This window comes from Planococcus citri, chromosome 1, assembly GCF_950023065.1.
Source record: "Planococcus citri chromosome 1, ihPlaCitr1.1, whole genome shotgun sequence".
Lineage (NCBI taxonomy): Eukaryota > Metazoa > Arthropoda > Insecta > Hemiptera > Pseudococcidae > Planococcus > Planococcus citri.
Genome location: NC_088677.1, coordinates 13,055,791 through 13,071,436, shown reverse-complemented (window position 1 = coordinate 13,071,436; position 15,646 = coordinate 13,055,791).

Below are 15,646 nucleotides of genomic sequence, written 5' to 3'. Positions count from 1 at the left end.
AAACCGGATTCAAATCACTATCCGAAATTGAGGAAAAATTTACAATTTGCTATTAAATGTTCAGTTTTAACTCATAAATCAATTTTGAACAATTTCCACTTCCAATAAAAATGATGAAATCAGGAAAAATACACTGGATGAGAAAAACCAATAGAATTGTGAAGAACGCAGTGCATGCCGAACATGTCCACAAAAGTACCTACCTATGCGACTTCAACTAGGGTAAGATGATTTTTTTTCTCCGATTCAAAAAGTACGCTATTCTTAATTGACATTTCAAACTAGCAAACCAAAACTGTGAACTTGAAGGAGTCATACCGAGTGGAGCAAAAATGTGTACATCACCAGCCATCATTTCAGGTGCTCAAATGCATTTTACAACTTTTGGCGCATTTTGAAAAAAAACAAAAATGAGACAAAATCAAAATTACTTAAGTATATCAAAATAGCCTGGAAAGCTGAAATTTGGTAAGCTCCCTATATTTTTGCTCCTCTCTTAAAATCATTCGGATACGGAAAATAATGGTTTTGAGCGATTATGCAGCCTTGAACAAATTTTTTTAAATTGAAATTTCATCCAAGCATTTACTTCTTACTCGAATGTCAAAATGCTGGGTATTCCGGAGGTAGTTTCAAGCCATTTTGGAGCCTCCAAATACATATTTTGATTTCATATTTCTAAGAAGTGCCTTAAAAACTGTGAAAATTACGTTTTGCAAGTGAGAATGTGACAACTGACAGGTGCTTATTATTACATATTTCGAAGCAGTGTTATGTAATAATTATTGGTAGAGTAAGTCATTAACAAGCATCAGTCGCGTATATACGAACTGAAATTGTTGAATGCAGTAGAAATATTAGTATTCCGGACTAAACGGGGTAAGATGATTTTTTTTCTCTCCAAATTTAGAAAGTACGATATTCTTAATCGACATTTCAACTAACAAAATAAGTTCTTGAGCTCAGATTTCAGTACCCGCCAAAATTTTGATCCCAAGTGGCAGCAAAACTTTGTACTTGGCAGAGACATACCGAATAAAGCAAAAAAATGTACATCTTCAGCCAAAATTTCAGGTGCTCGAGCACATTTCACGATTTTTGGCGCATGTTTGAAAATCAAATTTGAACCCAAAAATGTGACAAAATTTAAATTCTATCAAATAAACCTAGAAAGCTAGAATTCGGCACATTCTCTATTTTTTTTGTCCTTCTGCAGAATTGCATAAATTTTTAAAAACTGATCTGTAGCATGTGAGAATAAGACAGATTATTATTAGTATCTTGGAAAAGTGCTGAGTAAGCAGTGGAAAGTACATATCAGTCGGGTTTACACGCAATGAAATTGATTTGCACAGTTTTCATGACATTCTTTACCGCTATTACTATTCACGTTATATTGCATCTGGTTGAAATATTAGTGAGGTAAGATGATTTTTTTTCTCCAATTTAAAAAGTACCACGATATTCTTAATCGACATTTTCAACTAACAAAATAAATTCTTGAGCTCAAATTTCAGTACGACATTTATATCTCAAGTGACCACAAAATTTTGTACTCGGCAGAGCCTCAAACCGAATAAAGCAAAAAAAATGTACACCTTCAGCCAAAATTTCACGTGCTCAAGCACATTTCACGATTTTTGAAAACAAAAATGGGACAAAATTAAAATTTCATCAAATAAACCTAGAAAGCTGAAATTCGGCACGTTCCTTCTCTATTTTTGTTCTTCTGCAGCATTGAACAAATTTTTGAAAATTCACCAAAACTGAAGCTGGGTAGCTGGAATTTACTTCATACTCGAATTCCAAGGTAGTTTCCGACCGTTCTGGAGCCTCCAGACGTATATTTTGAAAATTTCAGATTTTCAAAACGTGCTCTAAAAACTGTCCAGCAAATTACTTTTAGTATGTGCGAATGTGACAGGTGCTTATTATTATTTTGAAAAAGTGTTGTATTACTAAGTATAAGTATTAGTAGAGTAAGTCACTAACAAGCATCAGTCGCGCTTACACGTACTGAAGTTGATTTGGACAGTTTTTATGACACTTCATGGAAATCGGATGTTTCCAAAATACACTTGGAGGCTCCACAACGGTTTGAAACCACCCCCAATTGACTCAGTGTAATTAAAATGAGGTATGAAATGGACTGAGGTTTCTAATAACTCCATTCAGCGCACCGTGACCATTTAAAAATCAACCAATAACGTAGGTATAAGACTATAATAAACCATCAAAATTATGTAAGTAAACATTTTTCTTTCTGTTTTAAAGAATTTCGACACTAATGAAATTTTTTGGGTGCAATTTTCTGGTTTCAAACCCGCATGCTGAGTTTTTCAACTTATCAGGTTCATTTTCTTCTCTAAGAAATATTGAGGATCTGACCATTGCATGACATTTTTTTTCTATCTTTATGAAGCAGGGTCAAAATTTTTTTTTCTGTTTGAACGTAACTTTTCGACCTCTAAAAGTCTAAGCATTTCGAACATCCAAAATCTCAGGGAAGGATGGACCTTTCAAAACCGGTAAGGATTGCTTTCAATTTTTCCATTATTTTATTCAAACTCGCATTTCATAACGAAAATGAAAACAAAATAAAATTCGAATACGAATACAAGCTTATTTTGAATTCCAGCAGACTCAATATTGCATCAATCGGGTTGAAAATGAAATAAAGGGTACCAAAACACAAATTAACATTTAAAGCTATAATCTTCGTTTACCTATTGCTGTCCATGAGCCGAGCAATAAACCTTTGGTGCCTAGGTACTATTCAACAACTTTGAAATATATTAGGTAAGTACGTAATTTATTTTTCTTCCAAGTTTGAACAAATATTCTTCCAAGTGCCTCCACCAGATTCCCAGAGCATTTCAGAGAGATTACTTCTTCAAGGCTATTCTCAGTTGCCCAGATCAATTTTTCTGATTTTCACGATCTTTCAAATACCTATACATACCAATTGCAAATAGCAAAGGAAAAGAAAGAATGTCAATTTTTCTCCCTATTTCTCAACTTTATCCTTTTCAGGTTGGTATAATGCACTGTTTTGTCAAACAAGTGCATGTTATGATGTGTCTTAAGACAGTTTTCAACCACGCTAAGCGAGAGGACACAGACGTACAACATTCATAAGCAAGTTGTATCTCTGCAAGTGGTTACTATCGGTAATGACACACTTGAACCAAACAGGAAACTGCTCGGTACCAAATTCAAATCATTACCCAATATACAATCCAAAATCGATGCAAAAATTGACGATTTTCTATCAAATGCTCAATCTTTACTGATGAGTGAATTTTGATCAATTTTCACAACGTTTCCGACAAAATTTATGAATTCAAGATAAATACCAAGGATGAGAGAAACTAAAGAAAATATAAAGACAGCAACATAATCCAGTGCATAAAATTTTCTTACAGATTGATAAAAGCTCGACTTTGTGTTCAAAACTTTTAGGTAAGAGTGAAATTTGAAAATTTGATATTCCAGTAAAATTTTATCAAAATAACTTAGATGGCTGAAATTTGGTATACGCTCTTTATATTTATGCTCCTTCTTTAAAGTCTTTTGGAAACGGGAAATGATAGTTTGGAGCAGTTATGCAGCCTTAAACAAATTTTTGTCACTTAAAATTTCGCCAAATGAAGTTGGGTAGCGAAAATTTACTTGATACTCGAATACTAAAATACTGGGCCTCCCGGAGGCAGTTTCAAAATTTGAGAATTTCAATTTCATATTTCCAAAAGGTGCCTTAAACACTGTCTATATCATCTGCAGCATATGGGAATATGTCAATTATAAATTTCCTTATTAATTTGTTGCATTCTGTAGAAATATTAGTGAGTCCTGGATTCGGTAAAATCGATAATTTCATTCTTAATTCGTCATTTTGGTTTTTAGGACGTATATTTAGGTTCTTATATTTTTCAAATTGTCTCCTTAGGTGTCTATTTAGGTAGGTAATAATTAGATAGGTTATTATGTAACTTAACTTTCCTATTAATTTCAGCGAGGTAAGATGATTTTTTTTCTCCTATTTAAAAAGTACGACATCCTTAATCGACGTTTTCAACTAACAAAATAAGTTCTTAAGCTCAGATTTCTCATATTAGTCAAAATTTCAGGTGCTCGAGCACATTTTATGATTTATAAAGCGCACGTTTGAAAATAAAATAACCCAAAAATGGAACAAAATCTAAAAATTCATCAAATAAACCTAGAAAGTTGAAATTCAGCACGTTCTCTTTTTTTGGCCCATCTGCAGCATTGAACAAATTTTTGAAAACTGTAATTTCACCAAAAATGAAGTTGGGTTGCTGGAATTCACATTCATACTCGAATTTCAAGGTAGTTTCAGCCGTCCTTGAGCCTCCAAGCCTAAATTTTGAAAATTTCAGATTTTCAAAAAGTGCCCTAAAAACCGTCTGAATCACCTTTAGCGCGTGAGAAAGTGACAGGTGCTTATTAGTATTTTGGAAAAGTGTGTACAAGTACATACCTATTAGTAGATTAAGTGACTAACAAGAATCAGTCGCGCTTACACGTGCTGAAGTTGATTTGGACAGTTTTTATGACACTTCATAGAAATCGGATGTTTCCAAAATACAGCTGGAGGCTCCACATCGGCTTGAAATCACCTCCAATTGACTCAGCATAATAAAAATGAAGTATGAAATGGATTGAGATTTCTAATAACTTCAATGGATAAAATTTCATGGAAATTCTGACATTCGAAATGAATAGATCAAATCTGTTTGAGGCTTCAGAGCTGCTTAAAGTAAATCGAAACGGTTTGGAATTGATTTGGGGGTGTTTTTTTTTTTCATTTTTTCTTTCTGTTTTCAAGAATTTCAACACCAATGGAATTTTTTAGATTGCAATTTTTCAGGATTTAAACCCGCATGCTGAGTTCTTTAACTTATCAGGTTTATTTTCTTCTCCAAGAAATATTGAGGAGCTGACCAATGCATGAAATTATTTATTTCTATCTTCATGAAGCAGCATCAAAATTTTTTTCTGCTTGTGTGTGACTTTTGGACCACTAAAACTACCACGGTTGCGAACATGTATCATCAAGGAAGGATGGAGCATTTCAAAACCGGTGAGGATGGCTTTCAATTTTTCCATTATTTTATTCAAACTCGCATTTTATAACGAAAAAAAAAAAAAACACATAAAATTCGAATTCGAATACAAGCGTATTTTGAATTCCAACACGTCTTAATTGCATCAATCGGGTAGAAAAAGAAAAAGAGGGTACCAAAACAGAAATCAACATTCAAAACTAATCTAACGTTTACCCATTGCTGGAGCTATAACGACTCAAAACACACATGTTTGAGCCAAAAATTATCTCATTCCCGAATTAATTTGCGAACAATGAAACAGCAGCTTCGATCACCGTATTTCAGTAGGTTTGAAAATGTATTAGGTAGGTAAGTAATTTATTTTTCTTCCACTTTTGAACAGATAGTTTTCCAGGTGCCCTGACCACATTACCGGCATTTCAGAGAGATTACTTCTTCAAGCCTATATTCTCCGTTGTCCAGAACAATTTTTCTGATTTTCTCGATCTTTTAAGTAGGTACCTGCCGATTGTAACTAGCAACCGAAAAAGAAAGGGTATCAATTTTTCTCCCTATTTCTCAACTTTATCAATCAATCAATCAATCAATATTGATTAAAAACCGTATTTCAAATTACAAAATGCAAAATATACCCCCCAATGCGCCATTGCGCGAGCGAGGGGTCCTTTTGAGGTAGGAACAATGCACTGTTTTGTCAAACAAGTCTAGTCCATGTAATGTCAATTTGTCTTATGACAGTTTTCAAACGTCTCTTGAAACTAATAGACTTCAGAGTTCAGATAATACCTATTCACGAGCTAGTTATTTGGCTGCAAGTGGTTACTATCGGTAATGATACGCTTGAGCCAGACTGGAAATTGCTCCGAACCGGATTCAAGTCACTGTACCCAATATATAATCCAAAATTGGAGAAAAAATCGACGACTTTCCCATCAAATGTTCAGTCTTCACTGATAAGTGAATTTTGAACAATTTTCACAACGTTTTCAACAACATTGATGAAATCAAGAAAAATACACCGGATGAGAAAAACTAAAGAAAATATGAAAGACAGCAACATAGTCCACTGGATAACATTTTCCTACAGATGGATAAAAGAAACGACTTCGTGTTCGAAATTTCAAGCATGATATTTGAAAATTTGATATTCCAGCGCCTAATTATGAAAGTGAACGTGGAAAATCCGTCTCAATCCAGCTAAACGGACACTTCGAAGTTACTTATAGTTAAAAAGTACGGTCTATGCGACTCCAATCGAGGTAAGATGATTTTTTTGTTTCTCCAATTACCCAAAACACAATCTGAAATCGAAGAAAAAATTGACGATTTTCCAACAGATGTTCAGTCCTTTACTGATAGGTAAATTTTGAGAAATTTCCACAACGTTTCCGACGAAAACGACGAAATAATGAAAAATGCACTGTAAAAGAAAAAGTGAAGAAAATCTGAAGTTAGCAACACACTCGAGCGGATAAAATTTTTCAACAGATTGATAAAAGCTCGACTTTGTGTTCAAAGTTCAAATTGCTGACCCGCTCGGAGGCGGTTTCAAGCCGTTTAGGAGCCTCTAGATATAGGTAATTTGAAAATTTCATATTTCCTAAAAGTGCCTTGAGAACTGTCCAAATCGTCTGAAGCATGTGAGATCTCATTTACGAATTAATTTTCGAACAATTAAACGCATTCGTGTTGAAAGCAACGAAATCCTTAAATCAAAAACTCACTTAACAAGTGTAAGTAAGAGGTAAAAACAAGGCTGGATTAGCTGTTCCCTGGTGAAGTAGAAACGATACACTCCTGTAAGTGAATGCCGCCGCGGTTTATACGAGGCGATAAAATTACCAATTTTTTGTTCGCTTTGCTCCAAGACGAGTTGTGGCATTCTGTAAGTGATTGATGATAAAATGGTAACCACGAAAATTTGAACTAAATGCGGGCAAGTTTCATGAAATGTGGCCCATTCTCTCTAATTTTTTTCTGACGAACCAGTATTCGCCTTCAGCAACACAATTCGCTGGTAAGTGATAAAAGTGTCCAGCTGTCCACGATGAGGGAAACAAAGCCGTGGAACTTTTCAGCGAGGAACTTTGAAATACATTGGTAAGTAATTGATTTTTCTTCCAATTTTGAACAGATATTTTTTCAAGTGCCCTGACCAGATTCCCAGCATTTCAGAGAGATTACTTTTTCAAGGCTATAATCAGTTGTCCTGATCAATTTTTTTGATTTTCACGATTTTTTAAATACGTACCTACCTACCAATTGCAAATAGCAAAAGGAAAAGAAAGGATGTCAATTTTTCTCGCTATTTATCAACTTTATCCTTTTGAGGTAAGTAAAATGCACTGTTTCGTCAAACAAGTCCATGTTATGCCAATCTGTTTTGTTTCCTAGAAGAAAAAGGCCATGAGCAAATAATTATATCACTGTAAGTGGTGACTATCGGTAATGATACGCTTGAGCCAGACTGGAAAATGCTCCGAACCGGATTCAAATCACTATACCCAATACATAATCCAAAATTGATGCAAAAATTGACAATTTTCCATCAAAACTTCAGTCTTTAGTGATAGGTGAATTTTGAATCTTACCAACATGGGAATTGGACTAAGAGGCTCATTCCATCAGTACACAGGCTTCTCCCAATACAGGAACTGGACTTCTGGCTCGGACAAGCTGTGACAGGCCATGGCTGCTTTCGCAAATATCTACATACCATGAAGAAATGTGACTCCCCAACATGCTCCTGCGGCAAGGCACCAGAGAGCGTTGACCACGTAATACTTGCTTGTCACCGTAGTCAGGCAGCAAGACCATCAAACATCACGCCAACGAATCTACCAGATGTTCATGACCCCATTCATCGAAAGTACCTACGACAAACAGTGAGGGAACTGTGGGCAGGCGAACAAGCTCGACAAATGAAACCTCCTCAATGCCGACTTTGAAAGGAGGCACTGGAAGCAAAATCGCGAAACACTCTTTATAGTTTTCCTCCAGCAGGCCTCAATGGTCCCAGACAGGGGTGCCATGACAGGGAATGGCTCAAATTCAGTTGTTGTAGTGAAGCAAATATACTTAAAAGCCTAAGGCATAGTGTATTGGCTTAAACACATTACAAGTAGACAACCAACAAACCAAACAAAAAAAAAAAAAAAAAGGTGAATTTTGAACAATTTTCACAACGTTTTCGACAAAATTGAAGAAATCAAGAACAATACACTGGATGAGAAAAAGTAAAGAAAATATGAAGACAGCAACACAGTCCTGTGGATAAAATTTTCTTACAGGTTGTTAAATGCTCGACTTCGTATTCGAAATTTTAGGGGTAAAATTTGGAAATGATAGGTATTCCAGTAACTAATTATTTGAAAGTGAACGTGGCCAAATGCATTTCTCCAAACAACTTAAGTACCTACTTGTGCGACTCCAACTGGGGTAGGATGATTTTTTGTTTCTCTAATTCAAGAAGCAGACACGCTAATCTTGATCGAAATTTTCAGCAAGCAAAATGAGATCTTAAGCTCAGATTTCAGTACCTAAGCACCAGAATTTTGATCCCAAGTGGCAACAAAATTTAGCTATAATTTGGCGGAACCGTACCGAGTAGAGCAAAAAAATGTGCATCACCAGTTAAAAAATTGATATTCCAGTGTGTACCAAATTATCAAAGTGAAGGAGTATACAAATTTAGATACTGCTCAAAGTACCAATGCACTTTCAACTAAGGAAAGATGACTTTTTATTTCTCCAATTTAAAATGTAGGTACTATATTCTTAATCGACATTTTCAACTAGCAAAATGAGTTCTTGAACTCAGATTTCAGTACACGCCAAAGTAATGTCATCACGCAATTTTTTGGTAGGTAAGTACTGTACCTACATTTTAGCAAGCAAGAGAAGTATGTTAAGTAAGTACCTATCTCAAAAGCGATAGCGAAATTTTGAACAAAATTTTTTCAAAATAACCTAGAAATCTGAAATTTGGAACGCTCTCTATATTTTTGCCCCTCCCTTAAAATATTTTCGAAACGGAAAAGAACGGTTTTTAATGAAATTTCCACAAAATTCAATCAAATGAAGTTGGATAGCTGGAATTTACTTTGTACTTTCAACTAACAAAATGAGTTCTTGAGCTAAGATTTCAGTAGGCGCCGAAAATTTGATTTGAAGTGGCAGCAAAAATTTTTCAGGATTTAAACCCGCATGCATGATGAGTTCTTCAACTTATCAGGTTTATTTTCTTCTCCAAGAAATATTGAGGTGCTGATCATTGCATGAAATTGGTTTTTTTTCTATTTTCATGAAGCAGCAACAAAATTACTTTTTCTGTTTGTGCAGCGTAACTCTTGGACCTCAAAAACTCTTGAAACTTGCAAACATTCATAATCTCAGGGGAGGATGGACTTTTTTTTTGAAAATTATGACAAATTGCAAGGTACATCAATCATTTCATTAATTTTTTTATGAGATAAATGCGTTTCTGCATGCTTTAGTATCCACTGGAGTTCGAATCTGGGAAATCATCAAAACTGGTAAGGAATGGCTTTCAATTTTTTCATTATTTCATTCAAACTCGCATTTCATAACGAGAGAATAACAAATGAAAATTTGAATACGAATATTTCGAATTTCAACACATCCAGATTAAATCAATTGGGTTGAAAAAGAAAAACAGGGCACAAAAACACAAATTATATAACTGTTCTACGTTTACCTATTCCTCGCTTTAACCACTCAAAACACACATGTTCGAAGCCAAAAATTATCTCATTTCCGAATTATTTTTCGAACAATTAAACACATTCGTGTTGAAAGCAACGAAATCTTTAAATCGAATACTCATTACCAGTGGTGTAAATAAGAGGTGAAAACCAAAGCTGGATCAGCTGTTCTCTGGTGAACAATCAAGTAACAAAACATGCGTGTAAGTAATGCCGCCGCGGTTTATATAAGGCGATAAAATTAAAAATTTTTTGTTCGCTTTGCTCCAAGACGAGTTGTCGCATTCTGTAAGTGATCGATGGTAAAATGGTAACCATGAAAATTTGAACTGAAGCACGTAAGTTTCATGAAATGTGTCCCATTCTCTCTAATTGTTTCTGGCGAACCAGTGATCGCCTTCAGCAACACAATTCGCTGGTAAGTAATAAAAGTGTACAGCTGTCCAAGACCAAAGTAATAAGCCGTTAGTACTATTCAACAACATTGAAATATATTAGGTAAGTAATTTATTTTTCTTCCAATTTTGAACAAATATTTTTCAAAGTGCTTCCACCAGGTTCCCAGCATTTCAGAGAGATTACTTCTTCAAGACTATTCTCAGTTGTCCAGAACAATTTTTATGATTTTCACGATCTTTTAAATACTTACCTACCAATTGCAAATAGCAAAAGAAAAAGAAAGGATATCAATTTTTCTCCCTATTTTCTCAACTTTATCCTTTTGAGGTAGGAACAATGCACTGTTTTAAACAAGTCCAGTCCATGTTATGCCAATGTGTCTTATGACAGTTTTCAAACGTCTCTTAAAACTAATAGCCACAATTTCATATATTCACGAGCTAGTTATTTGGCTGCAAGTGGTTACTATCGGTAATGATTCGCTTGAGCCAGACTGGAAACTGCTCCGGACCGGATTCAAATCTCTACCCAATATATAATCCAAAATTGAAGGAAAAAATGACAAATCTTCCATCAAATGTTCAGTCTTTACCGATAGGTAAATTTTGAACAATTTCCACAACGTTTCCGACAAAAACGACGAAATAATGAAAAATGCACTGTATGAGAAAAACTGAAGAAAATCTGTAGTTAGCAACACACTCGAGCGGATACAATTTTCCAATAGATTGATAAAATAGCTCGACTTTGTGTTCGAAATTTTAAGGACGAAATTTGAAAATTTGATATTCTAGTACTTAATTATGAAAGTGAACGTGGAAATCCATCTTAATTCAACTAACAATGAGTACCTACCTAGGCTACCAATTCGTCAACTATTGAATGGTACCAATCAATTACCAAGTATCGTAGGTACCTACTTGTGCGACTCCAACTAAGGACAGATGACTTTTTATTCCTCCAATTTAAAATGTGCGATATTCCTAATCAACATTTTCAACTAGAAAAATGAGTTCTCGAGTTCAGATTTCAGTACATGCCAAAATAATGACATCACACAATTTTTTGATAGGTACTGTACATTTTAGCCAGCAAGAGAAGTGCATATGGTAATTATTCCAAGCGATAGTAAAAATTTGAATAAATTTTTTTCAAAATAACCTAGAAAGCTGAAATTTGGAACGCTCTCAATATTTATGCACCTACCTTAAAATCTTTTGGAAACGGATAAGAACGGTTTTCAAAATTGAAATTTCCACAAAATTCCATCAAATGAAGTTGGGTAGCTGGAATTTACTTCACACTTGAATTTCAAATTGCTGGCCCGCTCGGAGCCAGTTTCAAGTCGTTTAGGAGCCTCTAGATATAATTTGAAAATTTCATAATTTCAAAAAGTGACTTAAGAACTGTCCAATTCGTCTGAAGCGTGTGAGAATGCGACAGATTCTTATTAGTATCTTGGAAAAAGTGCTGTGTAAGCAGTAGAGTGTATCAGTTGGGTTTACACGTGCTGAAATTGATTTGCACAGTTTTTACGACATAGGAACTTGTATTATTTCTTTACATTGCATCTGGTGGAAATATTAATGAGGTAAGATGATTTTTTTTCTCCAATTTAAAAACTACGATATTTCTAATCGATATTTTCAACTAACAAAATAAGTTCCTGAGCACAGATTTCAGAACGCATCGAAATTTTGATCTCAAGTAGCAGCAAAATTTTGTACTTGGCAGAGACATACCGAATAAAGCAAAAAAATGTACATCTTCAGCCAAAATTTCAGGTGCTCGAGCACATTTTACGATTTTTGGCACATGTTTGAAAGTAAAATTTGAACCCAAAATGGGACAAAAGTCGCGCTCACACGTACTGAAGTTGATTTGGACAGTTTTTATGACATTTCATGGTAATGAGATGCTTCCAGAATACAACTGGAGGCTCCACAACGGCTTGAAACCACCTCCAATTCACTCAGCATAATAAAAATGGTGGTTTCCAAGTAATAACTCCAATGGTAAAAATTTTATGGAAATTCCGACATTCGAAATAAATACGAGAGAAAAAGTCTGTTGGAGGCTTCAGAGCTGCTCAAAGTAACTTGAAGCGGTTTTCAATCGATTTGGGGGTGTTTTTTTCTCGAATTTTTAGATTCGATGGAGCAGCGCGCGATGACACCTTAAAGAACCATAGTGCAATAAATGAATTTCTTATCAATATTTTTTTGGACTTGGTGCGTTTTGGAAACACATGCTTCAATTGTAAATATATTACTAAAAATTCACGGGCGAGTTATGTATATCACTGCAAGTGGTTACTATGAATAATGATATATACGCTTCAGCCGAATTGGAAACGGCTCAAAACCGTATGGTCTAGCCCCAAAACTAGAGGTTGCATCCTGATCGAATGCCAACTCAATTCAAAGGCCCCAAATATACACCATCAAATAAACAAATGCCATTGGTACGTGAAGCACTCCGAATCATGCTTGCGAAGCGAATTGTAGAGCCATCGATTTCACTACAAATGCTTTAGTAGTCAATATCAAGAAGGAGAAGTCAGAATTTGTCTCAACTCCGGATGGATCAAGTTAGAAGGTATATTAGGTAAGTAATTCATTTATTTTTCCAATTTTGAACAGATATTTTTCTGAGTGCCTCGACCAGATTCCCAGCATTTCAGGGAGATTACTTTTTCAGAGCTGCTCAGTTCTTCGGATCAATTTTCCCGATTTCCCCGATATTCTATCGTAAATAAGTACCAAATAATTGCAAATAGCAAAAGAAAAAGAGAAGGTGTTAATTCTTCTCCCTATTTCTCAACTTCATCCTTTCACAATGCAAAGCACTATTTCTTTAAACAAGTCTATATTGAGCCAATGTGTTCCGTGAAAGTGTTCAATCGTTTCCTGATGCAGGTAAGACAACATATGTAGGTAGCCATATTAACGTCCGAGTTATACGGTAGGACTGGAAGTGGTTACTATCGGAAATGATACGCTTGAGCCGAACTGAAAACTGTTCAAAACCAGAATTAAATCACTACCCAAAATACATAGGTATACAATCCAAAATCGAGGAAAACATTGACGAATATCCATCAAATGTTCATGTATTCACTGAGAGGTATAAATTTTGAACAATTTCCTCCACGTTGATGAAACCAGGAAAATTACACTGGATGAGAAAAACCGAAAGAAATCTGAAGTCCACAATATTGCATTTGAAGTACCTAGTACCCATGGGACTCCAATTGGGGTAAGATGATTTTTTTTCTTCAATTCAAAAAGTACTCTATTCTTAATCGACTCAATACGCGCCAAAATTTTGATACTGTACATTTGACAAGCAAGAAGTATGGCATACCTACCCCAAGTGGCACCAAAACCTTGAATTTGAAGGAGCTGAAGTTGATTTGAACAGTTTTTATGTCATTTATATCATAATATTTTCCATCCAGCGAAAATATTAGTATTCCGGACCAAGTGGGGTAAGACGATTTATTTTCTCCAATTTAAAAAGTACGTATTATTATAATCGACATTCTCAACTAACAAAATAAGTTCATGAGCTTAAATTTCAGTACGCTCCGAAATTTTGATCTCAAGTTCCCAAGTGGCAGCAAAACTTCGTATTTGGCAGAGCCATACCGAATAAAGCAAAAAAAATGTACATCTTTAGCCAAAATTTAAGGTGCTCAAGCACATTTCACGATTTTTGGCGCATGTTTGAAAATAAAATTTGAACCCATGAATGGGACAAAATTAAAGTTTCATCGAATAAACCTACGTAGAAAGCTGAAATTCGCTTCGCTCTCTATTTTTGTCCTTCTGCAGCATTGAACAAATTTTTGAAAACTGAAATTTCTACAAAATTTCACCAAAAATAAAGTATGGGTAGCTGGAATTTACTTCATACTCGAATTTCAAGGCAGTTTCCGGCCATTCAGGAGCCTCCAGATATATATTTTGAAAATTTCAAATTTTCAAAAAGTGCCCTAAAAACTGTCTAAATCACTTTTAGCGTGTGGGAATTTGACAGGTGCTTATTAGCATATTTTGGAAAAGTGATGTACAAGTATTAGTAGAGTAAGTCACTAACAAGAATCAGTCGCGCTCACACATACTGAAGTTGATTTGGACAGTTTTTAAGACACTTCGTGGAAATGAGATGTTTCCTAAAATACAGCTGGAGGCTCCACAACGGCTCTAAACCACCTCCAATTGACTCAGCATATTAAAAATGAAGTATGAAATGGATTGCGGTTTCTAATAACTCCATTGGGTAAAATTTTATGGAAATTTCAACATTCGAAATAAGTAGATAAAAATCTGTTGGAGGCTTCAGAGCTGCTCAAAGTAATTCAAAACGGTTTTCAATCGATTTGGTTTTTTCCCCTTGAATGGAGCAGCGAAGCATTAAGACTATAATAAACCAACAAAATTATGTAAGTAAACATTTTTTCTTTCTGTTTTCAAGAATTTCGACTCCAATGAAATTTTTTTGAGTGCAATTATTTTGGATTTAAACCCGCATGTTGAGTTCTTCAACTTATCAGGTTGATTTTCTTCTCCAAGAAATATTGAGGAGCTGACCATTGCACGATATTATTTATTTCTATCTTCATGAAGGGCGCAGCGTCAAAATTTTTTTTCTGTTTGAGTGTAACTTTTGGACCTCTAAAGCTCTTGAACTTGCTAACATCCAATCTAAAGGAAGGATGGACCTTTCAAACCCGGTAAGGATGGCTTACAATTTTTCCATTATTTTATTCAAACTCGAAAAAAAAAAAAATAATAATAAAATCCGAATACGAATACAAGCTTATTTTGAATTCCAACACATCCAAATTGCATCAATTGGGTTGAAAAAGAAGAAGAGGGTACCAAAACACAAATCAACATTTAAAACTAATTTAACGTTTACCCATTGCTGGAGCTATAACAACTCATAACACACATGTTTGAGCCAAAAATTATCTCATTCCTGAATTAATTTTCGAACAAATAAACAGGTGACATCTCCCTATTTCAGTAAGTTTGAAATATAGGTATTAGGTAAGTAATTAATTTTTCTTCCAATTTTGTTTCTCCAAGTGCCCGGACCAGATTCCCGGCATTTCAGAGAGATTACTTTTTCAGGCTTAATTCTCAGTTCTCCAGATCAATTTTACTGATTTTCACAATCTTTTAAATACCTATACCAACCTGTAAATAGCAAAATAAAAAGAAAGGATAGCAATTTTTCTCCCTATTTTTCAACTTAATCCTTTCGAGGTAGACACAATGCACTGTTTTGTCAAATAAGTCCATGTCATGCCAATGTGTCTTATGATCGACAGTTTTCAAACGTCTCTTGATACTAATAGACGACAGATAATATTCACGAGCTAGTTATTTGACTGCAACTGGTTACTATCGGTAATGATAC